Genomic DNA, 12304 nt, shown 5'->3' on the forward strand with positions numbered 1-12304 from the left:
GAAAGTAAACTGGCTCAGAACATAAAAGCAGATAGTAAAAGCTTCTACAAATATATAAGACAAAAAAGAGTGGCTAAGGTAAATATTGGGACTTTGGAAGATGAGAAGGGAGATTTAATAATAGGAGACGGGGAAATGGCTGAGGAGCTGAACAGGTTTTTTGGGTCAGTCTTCACAGTGGAGGACACAAATAACATGCCAGCGACTGATGGAAATAAAGATATGATAGGTGAGGACCTTGAGATGATTGTAATCACTAAGGAGGCAGTATTGGGTAAGCTAATGGTGCTAAAGGTAGACATGTCTCCTGGCCCTGATGGGATGCATCCCAGAGTGTTAAAAGAGATGGCTAGGGAAATTGTAAACGCACTAGTGATAATTTATCAAAATTCACTAGACTCTGGGGTGGTCCCAGAGGATTGGAAAGTAGCAAACGTGACACCACTGTTTAAAAAAGGAGGTCGTCAGAAAGCGGGTAATTATAGGCCGGTAAGCTTAACTTCGGTTGTAGGGAAAATGCTGGAATCTATCATTAAGGAGGAAATAGCGGGGCACCTGGAGGGAAAATGTCCCATTGGGCAGACGCAGCATGGGTTCATAAAGGGTAGGTCGTGTCTGACTAATTTGGTAGAATTTTTTGAGGACGTTACCAGTGCAGTAGATAACAGGGAGCCAATGGATGTGGTATATCTGGATTTCCAGAAAGCTTTTGACAAGGTGCCACACAAAAGGTTGCTGCATAAACTAAAGATGCATGGCATTGAGGGTAAAGTGGTAGCATGGGTAGAGGATTGGTTAACTAACAGAAAGCAGAGAGTGGGGATAAATGGGTGTTTCTCTGGTTGGCAACCTGTAACTAGTGGGGTCCCTCAAGGATCAGTGTTGGGCCCGCAGTTGTTCACAATTTACACAGACGATTTGGAGTTGGGGACCAAGTGCAATGTGTCAAAGTTTGCAGACGACACTAAGATGAGTGGTAAAGCAAAAAGTGCAGAGGATACCGGAAGTCTGCAGAAGGATTTGGATAGGTTAGGTGAATGGGCTAGGGTCTGGCAGATGGAATTCAATGTTGCCAAGTGTGAGGCTATCCATTTTGGGAGGAATAACAGCAGAATGAATTATTATTTAAATGGTAAGATGTTAAAACATGCTGCTGTGCAGAGGGACCTGGGTGTGCTGGTGCACGAGTCGCAAAAAGTTGGTGTGCAGGTGCAACAGGTGATTAAGAAGGCTAATCGAGTTTTGTCTTTCGTTGCTAGAGGGATGGAGTTCAAGACTAGGGAGGTTATGCTGCAATTGTATAGGGGGTTGGTGAGGCCGCATCTGGAGTATTGTGTTCAGTTTTGGTCTCCTTACCTGAGAAAGGACATATTGGCACTGGAGGGAGTGCAGAGGAGATTCACTAGGTTGATCCCAGAGTTGAGGGGATTAGATTATGACGAGAGGTTGAGTAGACTGGGACTGTACTCATTGGAGTTTAGAAGGATGCAGGGGGATCTTATTGAAACATATAAAATTATGAAGGGAATAGATAGGATAGATGCAGGCAGGTTGTTTCCACTGGTCGGGGAAAGCAGAACTAGGGGGCATAGCCTCAAAATAAGGGGAAGTAGATTTAGGACGGAGAGTAGGAGGAACTTCTTCACCCAAAGGGTTGTGAATCTCTGGAATTCCTTGCCCAGTGAAGCAGTTGAGGCTCCTTATTTAAACGTTTTTAAGAAAAAGATAGATACCTTTCTAAAGAATAAAGGGATTCGGGGATATGGTGTACGGGCCGGAGAGTGGAACTGAGTCCACAAAGATCAGCCATGATCTCATTAAATGGCGGAGCAGGCTCGAGGGGCCAGATGGCCTACTCCTGTTCCTAGTTCTTATGTTCTTATGACTCTGGAACTTCTATTTTGTTTGAAACATTTTCATTCAGTAATAATTAGAATCTTAAAATACTGACTATTTTTTTAATGAGGATGTGATCCATGTATCTATATTTGATTCTCCTGTGACACACACAGAGTTATTTTCAATATAATTGACAAATGCTTGAAACATTGAACACGACACTGTGGAGGAGATGCTGTGTTAATATAAGACCATAAGACATAGGAGTGGAAGTAAGGCCATTCGGCCCATCGAGTCCACTCCACCATTCAATCATGGCTGATTTCAACTCCATTTACCCGCTCTCTCTCCATAGCCCTTACTTCCTCTAGAAATCAAGAATATTGTATTGTATGTTTTCCATACTCCCCATAGATGTGTCTATTATTTTTTGATTTTTGATTTCATTTTAGATTTCCAGTATTTGCAGGTTTTTATCGTTGAATAATTATTTAATGTTACCATCTTCCTTTCTTTAACCTCTGGCTCCTTCGTCACAAGTTTTATTCATTTCGATTTATAAACAATGTATTTGTACAGTTTTTAGTGAATGCCTTTGTACACTGTTAAAAACCTTGTTAACACATTTCTGTAAGTTCACAACTTAATAAAAATTGCACATACGGGAATTTCAAACTCCATGCGCTGGGTTTACGCATGATATGGGGGCTGGAGTGCAGGTGGGTGGAGGTGCAAACAGCAGGGAACTTGTTCAGATAATTAAAAGGCCAAATGAGACCAATAATCAGAGGCTGACTGCCCATGGGCCTTGGGAGCACAGCAGCTACCTGAAGGCAGCCTTCTTGTGGCAGATCTGGCAGCCAGCACTCTAGGCTGTCTCTGAGGAAGCCCCTCCCACTCCCAAGCTCTCATGGTCATGTTTTTTTTTCCTTCAAATGTTTTAAAAGCACTGGGAGGGCATCTCAGGATTGAGGTACCCTGTCTCTCCCTTAACTGAAATGGCAGGCTGCAATGCTGCTGGTTCTCCTACTGGCTTTCCAGCTTTGACAACCTCACAACGTCCTTAATTAGATGGCAAATGTTTCTGCTGGCCACGAATTGGCCAATCAAGGCAAAATGAATGCTTGGTGGCTGCTCCTAACACAGTGCTGGTATAATGGGGTGCTGGGGTCTGAACTTGATGCCAACATCGGGGTCCTGAACTAAAATGTAAAATCCTATCCCGAGCTGTCCCTAGAATTTTTCTAATATCCATTGTTCTTCAAAAACGGGCACAAACCCAAAAAAGTTTGGTTAGCACTGCTGATTAGTGCTGGTTAATTATGGCTAGTGATGGTTAGCAGTGCCACCTCACAGTGTCAGAGACCTTGGTTTGATTCCAGCCTTGGGTCATTCTCCCCGTGTCTGCGTGGGTTTCCTCTGGGAGCTCTGGTTTCCTCCCACAATCCAAAATGTGCTGGTTAGTTGGATTGGCCATGATAAATTGTTCCTATGTGTCCAAAGGTTAGGTGGGGTCATGGGGATAGGGCATGGGCATGGACCTAGGATGAGTGCTCTTTCAGAGGTACCGCCAGAGGTAGCAATAGAGGCGGGTACAATTGTGTCTTTTAAAACGCATTTAGATAGTTCCATGGGTAAGATGGGTATAGAGGGTTATGGGCCAAGTGCGGGCAACTGGGACTAGCTTAATGGTAAAAACTGGGCGGCATGGACTGGTTGGGCCGATGGGCCTGTTTCCATGCTGTAAACTTCTATGATTCTATGAGTAGGAATTCTATGGTTTTAAGAATAGCAATCTATTGAAAATTAGCATTTACACATTGAGAAAATGTCAAAAATGAAGTGCACACAAAAATTCTTGGATTATAACTTCTAAAAAAACAACCAATTATATTCCAGACTAGCAGGAATCTTGAGAGTTCTGGTTCAACACTCAGCTGATTTAGTGAATTGAAGGCTCCTGACCTGGACACAGCTAAAATATGTATCCAATAATGAGTAACTTTCGATACAGAGTTTTTGTTCTCTGAATAACTTTCTGTTATCGTGTTTGGATTGTTTGCAGAAGGATTTCCCTGCCCAATAAGTGCTCTTTGTCACTGTGGGATTTTTATGGGTCTTGCTCACTTTTGTTTTATGGACTTCAGTGTAATTGGATGCCACCGTGTCAGGTTACTACTGATCACCACTAGACAAAGGCAATTGTGGTTATCTGCTTTCTATTACAATTTCTCCCTCCAATTTTCTCCTTTTCCTGCTCCTGAAGGCAATAACTCATTCAGTATACAGTTTTGTAGGCATTTGGTGCCCTCTGGTACTTCATTCAAATGATGATTATTACCAAGGAATGCACCAGAGACGGAGGGGTGGGAGGGGGAAAGAATTATTTGATGAATCAGGTCAATCTTCCTCTTTCCTCTTTTCACCAGGATTCACTGAATGCCATTTGATCCTTGAAATCCTGATTGATTTTTTTTCTTTACCCTAGTGGAAGCCATCAGCTCATGGGACCTAGGATTTTCCTGGTCTGCATAGCTCAGGACCAGAAATAATGGTACATTTGCCCACTCAACTACCAGAATATCTTTGTGTTGTATGCTTTTGAATAATATTAAGCTGATCCGTTTTCATAGAAATCTTACAATGCAGAGGAAGGCCATGTGGCCATCGATGCTGCACTGTACCTCCGAATGAGCAACCTAACCAGGCCAACTTCCCCACCCTACTCCCGCAACCCCACGCATTGATCATGGCCAATCCACCTAACCTGCACATCTTTGGACTGTGGGTGCACCTGGAGGAAACCTAACACAGACACAGGGGGAATGTGCAAACTCCACACCGGCACCCAAATCCTGAATCGAACCTAGGTCCCTGGTGCTGTGAGTCAGCAGTGCTAATCACTGTGCCACCGTGCTGCCCAACAATCAATTTTTCCTATGATCTTACACTTGCAGAATTGTTCAGCCCCAGATATTCGCACACATACTTGATGCAAGGACTTTCTGTTAATTTACATATTTCACTTCTCCCACAAAGCCTTCAGATTTTGGCTATACTTAGGAGAGAGATGCTTCAAAAACTACGAGTGAACAAATTAGCACAAAAGAATGCCTCTTTCATTAACTGTCTATCTGCAGATCAACTTACCCAAGAAATCTGTAAACACTGTACGCTTTGTCTACAGAGGAAGTTGGGTTGAGCAATGAAGAGTTAAGGCCTATAGCCCTCAGCTAGTAATTTTACAGTCTGCTTTTTATTATGTGGAGCTGCCAGCATAGCGTTTCTGAGTGTTTCTGAGTATCTGGAACTTTGCCTGTGCTTCAGAAAGGCACCAATCCTATACTTTCTAGTTTCCTCACCTGAGACTGGGAAAAGAGGCAATCCACAGCATTCTGTGCACTACCGTGCAGCAAGTATCATTCTTTTAACTTTTTCTCCTTTTGACAACTGTAAAAAAATGTTTAACATTGCATATCAATATGTCCATCATTGATGCTTGGGGGCAGTTGTTGGTATGTCAGGTGTGTCTTTTGCGATCTATAGTACGTCTTTGCACTATTCTTCAATTGTAGCATGGTGGAATGCTGCACAAAGGTAATAATAATAATAATCGCTTATTGTCACAAGTAGGCTTCAATGAAGTTACTGTGGAACGCCCCTAGTTGCCACATTCTGGCGCCTGTTCTGGAATTGAAACCGCGCTGCTGGTCGTGTTCTGCATTACAAGCCAGCTGTTTAGCACCCTGTGCTAAACCAGCCCCAGGTAATTGTGATTCCATGAAGAATTTCTGCCAAATTCAGAGTGGCCACTTTGTCAAATTTGACCTTTATTACCACAAGCTAAAAATTTGACTGCTCATTCAATGTGAAGTTTGTCTGCACATGGTATCTAGCATTTTGAGGGTTAATCCTGTGTTGTACAAACATATATCCTGAGTATTTCAACAGCCGGTGATCATGGGTCTGAAGTGAAATTGTTGATTTTCACATGAGCAGTGCTCAAGAACTTCTCTACAGTTGATGTTGATGTCACCCATTCTCCCAGCAACAGCTCCACATTTCCTCAGAGGCTCCCAAATCCTAACAAGTGGCAAAGGAGAAAAATCACAACTTTTGAAAGGTGAAAATTGATGGATATTCGCAACAAATACAAAAAGCACAGACTGGTGTTATATTCCACCAAATGCCATGAACAAGAGGCATAAAATTCTGGTCGGGCTTTACCCCAGTGAAAGATTGGGATTGACACTGGAGTTATCCTGCCACTTTCTTATCAATGTTGCACAAGGAATCACATTCCACTGATACAGGAGCGACAGTACAAGGGCAATATTCAATTCCTTTGAATTCTGTGAATTATCAAGACCAGCGGATTTTAAAGTGTGGCGAGAAAGAGTGAGATTTCCCATCCAAGAGTCTGTGAGAGGAGCAAGACTTTAAGCATGGCGAGAGAAAGCCAGAATTTGCTTTGCTTCCAAGAATTGGTGTGACGAGAGGGGCTATCCTGTAATCAGTTTCCAGTCAGAACTCCCATTTGGTAAGAAAACTCGAGCTTTGACACCATAGCTGGAAGGAGATAGGTGATTAACCCATGAAAATTTCCTGTTTATGTTAACGAGGGAATTTCAATCAAGGTAACTGCTTTCAGGAAGCCCTGTCTGTTGGTGGTGATGGACCCGTGACAGGATCATCAGCCCTCGTATGTTGTCAACCTCACCACTGCCAAGTGCCACACTGACTCACCCCTGCGTTATGTGGATATCGCAGTCTCATGTAACAACAAGGGTGCTCACTACATGTCTGATGTGGTAGATGTGGCCCGGGAGGTTCTGCGTCTGAGTGGCATCATTAGCCGTGAACAACCATGGGAGGTGATGCGTGATCTGTACTCCTACAGCGATCCCGATAAGATCTAGAAGGAGGAACAAGATGCCGCAGAGAAGGCTGCTGGTAAGGGTTACCACGGAGAATGGACCCTTCCCATTGAAGAATTTGTTCCGCCTGAGGTTACTGACTGGTCTGAGGGGGTTCAGGTCATCTGTGCCCTTTCAGCAGTTTGCAGCTATTACTGGTAAAAATCTGGCTGAGATGCTGGAGGCGGCAATTCAATATGTGAAGCCGGTAATATTCACCAGTGAACCAGCTACAAAGAACTGGAGTGCCCAGCCTACTGCCGAACACTGGTCTGCTGCTCCTCCTGCACAGGCTCCAGAATGGGCTGGTGCTACAGCTGATTGCTCCCAGGACTGGGCTTGAAGTTTAACAGAAATCTGACCTGTCCTATCTGCATTTGGTTGAAAAGAAGGAAATTAAAGTGACTTGTTTTTAAAAAAAAAGATATAAGCACACAGGACTAAAGACGTTATTTAAAATGTAATCAATCAATAAATAAATTAATTAATGAAAACATAAAGATGGCAGGGCAGGTGATGTGTTGCAGCTGCAGCAAGTGGGCGTACCTAGACACCAATGTGATCCAAGGCAAATATGTCTTCAGTAAGTGTATGTAACTCAAGAAACTTCGGGTCAGAGTCATTGAGATGGAGGCCATGTTGCAGTCACTGCAATGCATCAGGGAGGGGGAAAAATACCTGGACACATTCTTCCAGGAGATGACCACACTACTTAGGATAATGTAATGATTTGGCCCATGGTTAGCGCAGGACGGTGTGACTGCAAGCAAGGAAGTTTTGGAAATCGAGAAGGTTTGTGGAGGAGCCTCAGGCATTGCAATTGTCCAACATGTTTGATGTTTTGCAAACTGTATGAATGAAAACATGGGCTGCAGGTTGAATGAATGAACTGACTATGGCACTGCAGTACAGGAGCCATTCAAGTGGAGAGGAGATAATCAGAATGCATAGCCAAAATTCTTTGCAGTTGAGAATGAGAGTCCAGAGGGCTGTGTTGCCTGTCCAGTGCTTGGTTTGGGACATCTGCTTTGGACTGCAGAGGAATTTGTGGTGGAAGGGGGGATGTCCAGTTGTTGTGGGCCACATAGGACTTAGAAAGAAGTTCTGCTGAGAGAATATGAACAGCTAGGACCTAAATTAAAAAGTAGAACCCCACAGATAATAATCTGTGGATTATTAGCTGACAACCCCCACATGAAAATTAGCATAGGGTAAATACAATTAGAGCTTTGAATGCTTGTCTGAAAGATCGGTGTGGGAGAAATGGGTTTCATTTCATGGGGCAGTTGCACGAGAACTGGGGAAAGTGGGAGGTGAACCATTGGGATGGTCTTTACCTGAACCGTGCTGGGACCAATGTACTGATGAATCATATAACAAGGGTAGTAGAGAGGATTTTGAAGTAAATGGTGGGGGTGAGGGATCAAGTTAGTGAAGATGCGATAGGTTAAAGGGATTGGACACAGCAGTATGCGGGTGAAAATGGGAGTTGAGGGGAGCAACCCCAGAAGGATTTTAGAGGCTGCTGGATGTGGAGGTTGTCTGGACAAAAGATCGGTCTCTGTGCTCCAGTACGTGGTTGAAGACATAAAACAAATGGATAAAACAGCAAACATCCCTCAACCCCGACACTCCCTCAACCCCCATACAGATGCCACCTTATGTCCCCCCCCCAACACACCCATGGCTCCTCATATCCTCCATGCCAACATATACCCTTACACCCACCACCCTTTTCCTCACAACCTCCATGCCAATTCACCTAGTGTCTACTATGGGCACACCTGATGCCCCATGCTGAGATTAAATAACGTTCTTGATGCCTTAATGTTGAGGGCAGCACAGTAGCACAAGTGGATAGCAGTGTGGCTTCACAGCGGCAGGATCCCAGGTTCGATTCCCCGCTGGGTCACTGTCTGTACAGTGTCTGCACGTTCTTCCCGTGTCTGTGTGGGTTTCCTCCGGGTGCTCTGGTTTCCTCCCACAGTCCAAAGACGTGCAGGTTAGGTGGATTGCCCATGATAAATTGCCCTTAGTGACCAAAAAGGTTAGGAGGGGTTATTGGGTTATGGTGATAAGCTGGAAGTGAGGGCTTAAGTGGGCCGAATGGCCTCCTTCTGCACTGTATGTTCTATGTTCTGTTGAATGAGCCAACAATGACTTTCAGCTCAGTTTCTGAGTGAACACAAACACCAGCATCTTCTCCATACTGAAACATTATGATGGAGGTTGGAGTGGTTTGAGCTCCACTTTCCTATCAGCTCCCAATATCCCTTGATCCCGGAGAGACCAAAAGTCTGTCTATGTCAGCCTTAAATATAATTAGTGATGGTGCATTCACAAGATTGCCAAAGATTCACAATCCCTTCAGTGAAGGAATTTCTCCTCCTCTCAGTCCTAAATGATCGGCCTCAAATTCTGAAGCTGTGTCCTTTTGTTTCATATTCTCCAGCCAGAGGAAACAACATCACGCTGACTATCCTGTCAAGACACTTCATAATCTTGAATGTTTCAATGAGATCATCTCTCATCCTTGTACATTCCATTGAATATCGGCCCAATTTACTCATTCTCTCATCATAGCAAAACCATCTAAACCAAGGGATCAATCTAGTCCACCTTTGTTGTATTGCCTCCTGTGCAATTATCCCCTTCCTTAAATACGGAGACCAGAATTACACACTGCATTCCAAATGCGATCTCCCAAAGATTTCTTTATTCTTGTACTCGATCCCCTTTCAATATTGCCAAACATGCCATTTGCGTTCCTAATTGCGTGCTGTACCTGCATGCTAATTTTTTATGTTCCTTGTGTAAGTACATCAAAGTCTCTCCGGCTATCAACATTTACAAGTTTCATACCTTTTGAAAAGTATTCTGCTTTTCTATTCTTCTGATCAAAGTGAATAAGCTCACCTTCCCCAATTATACTCCCATCTGCGATCTTGTTATCCTTTCACTTAACCTGTCTATAGGTTCTTTACTCAGAGAGTGGTTAGGGTGTGGAATGGACTGCCTGCTGTGATAGTGGAGTCGGACACTTTAGGAACTTTCAAGCGGTTATTGGATAGGCACATGGAGCACACCAGAATGACAGGGAGTGGGATAGCTTGATCTTGGTTCCGGACATTGCTCGGCACAACATCGAGGGCCGAAGGGCCTGTTCTGTGCTGTACTATTCTATGCTCTATAACACTTTGTGTCTCTATAGCCTCTTGTGTCCCCCTCACAGAACAAAGAAAATTACAGCACAGGAACAGGCCCGTTGGCCCTCCAAGCCTGCACCGATCATGCTGCCCGTCTGAACTATAGCTCCCTACCATATCATTCTATTCCCATCCTATTCATGTCTTTGTCAAGACCCCCCTTAAAAGTCACTATCATACCTGCTTCCACCACAATCCCCGGCAGCGAGTTCCAGGTTCCCACCACCCTCTGTGGATTAATCTTGCCTCATACATCTCCTTTAAACCTTCCCCTTCGCACCTTAAACCTATGCCCCCTAATTGACTCTTCCACCCTGGGAAAAAGCTTCCTTGAAGCTCAGCACAAGATAACAGTTTATCCAAAACAATTTATAATGGTCTGAAGTAAAATAATTAACTAAATGTTGTTGAACTTGCTGGTGTGAATAATGTTATGGAGTTCACATAAATTTGTTCCAGTCATTTGCCGCAGTATATCAATATGGAAATATATATAATTGTAAATAGAGGAACTTATGTAAGTAGAGACAAAGTTGTAGCAGACGTTTTCTGTTTGTATACAAATTGCAATATTGTTCACAGAAATTGATGAAGAACCAAGTTTTTAGAGCATTGTTCAGGTCTTGGTAAACATGACTGAATGAAACATGACAGGATTAAGTGAGGAAAATATAAACAAAAGTGGGCTTTGAACTCTGACATGGAACTAGCTTCACAACTGTGTAAGTGTTTGACGTCAAACCATCACCCTGAGACCAATGTGAAGAAGAAATGCAGAGGAATCATTATCATCTTAGTTTTGGTGCAGTGGCCAATGTTATTTTCCTCTTAACACAAGAGGAGAGAGCAGTTCAGGTATTCAGAGTACACTGGAATCTGAAGAAATAACCCAAGCATGATGTTGAGTGCACCAGTCAGTTATTTGGTTTGACAGAGTTACAATGAGTTCAGTCTCAGAAAGGAACATTGTGGCAGGGCGTGCAAACTGGTCCATTGATACGAATCCAGCTGATGTAGCTACTGGATGGGAAGGTCCCAGAATGGAACCATGGCTCCATAGACCATAACTTTTACTTTTTTATTTTAGAAATGTGGATGAACAGAGTCACAGGACTGACTATCAGCTTTTTACAAAAGAATACAACAGTTATTAAATATGAAAATATTGACTATATTATAATACTCTTTCACTCCACCTATATCTTCACAGATGTACACAGATTTTTAAGGATAACACAGGTTTAAAAATATCTTAAATTCTGATGTTCTTGGTCAGTCCACCACCCCTGTAAACCAACAGATCAACTGTGGTCAGACACACCACACTCTGAAACCAAGTGGCAGGTATCACCCAATACAACATCTGTGGATTTCTCCTCAAATCCCTGCAGAAACTTATCATGCTGTGAGCCAGCCAACTTGTCTCACTGGAACTCCGATTTCCACATCAGTGTTTCCAAACTCCAGTCTCAAAAAACAGACTGTAGAATCTTCTCCCAAACAATACTTTCTCTCAGGTGCTTTCACCAATGATCTGTATCCAGGATTTCAAACTCTCCTTTCAGCATTCCTCTGCCTTGAATTGCCATGTGCATTCAAGCTACCACACAATCGCTCAGTTATCCAGCCAAACCAATAGAACACCACTGCTTCACAGGCTGATTTGAGGTAACCAATCTTAGGATTACTTCAGGTATCTGGATTCTCGCTCGCCAACTTCACAAGGTCTGTTCCTTTCGGCTCTGGCTTTAACTGGGATGTTCACTAAACTTTAATGAACAGAACCTTGTTCAGTTTCCAGTTCCTTATTGCCCCTTTGACTTCAGTCTCCCTGGGAGTTCTCTTTCATTCGCTGAATTCTGGAACTATCTTGTTATTTCATCCTGGACTTACTCCATTGTTCTGCCTCTTTGCTTCTGGCAATGTTTGTGAGAGATGCTTTCTCTCCAACTACCAAATGTCAACTGTCTTAGACCCATAGGCCCAGTTTACTAAACTAAAAAATTCTTCTAACTTAAAAACTGGCCCCTCGTTGCTCAGTAACTTCCTAGTCTTTCTTTAAGCTCTGTTTACTTTCATGTGATAAATTCTCCAATCACAATGCAGGCACAGTTTGAAATTAAACTAAAATCTCAATACATGCAAGCGCCTTTGTTTAACATGTTCTGTATAGAACCTTAGTTAGGCCACACTTGGAGTACAGTGTTCAATTCTGGTTGCCACACTACCAGAAGGATGTGGAGGTTTTGGAGAGGGTGCAGAAGAGATTTACCAGGATGTTGCCTGGTATGAAGGGCATTAGCTATGAGGAGAGGTTGAATAAACTCTGTTTGTTCTCACTGG

General features: G+C 43.3%; 1 protein-coding gene and 1 pseudogene across 11 annotated transcripts in view; both read left to right on the forward strand.

Moving 5' to 3' along the window:
• Positions 1-12304, forward strand: part of LOC140429759 (nuclear factor 1 B-type-like) — a 967235-nt gene that overhangs the window by 732336 nt on the left and 222595 nt on the right. The gene's annotated exons all lie outside the window — the stretch shown is intronic.
• On the forward strand, positions 5322-7098 carry LOC140429937 (small ribosomal subunit protein uS2-like; annotated as a pseudogene).

This window comes from Scyliorhinus torazame, chromosome 9 (assembly GCF_047496885.1).
Source record: "Scyliorhinus torazame isolate Kashiwa2021f chromosome 9, sScyTor2.1, whole genome shotgun sequence".
In the NCBI taxonomy this organism is placed as follows: Eukaryota; Metazoa; Chordata; class Chondrichthyes; order Carcharhiniformes; family Scyliorhinidae; genus Scyliorhinus; species Scyliorhinus torazame.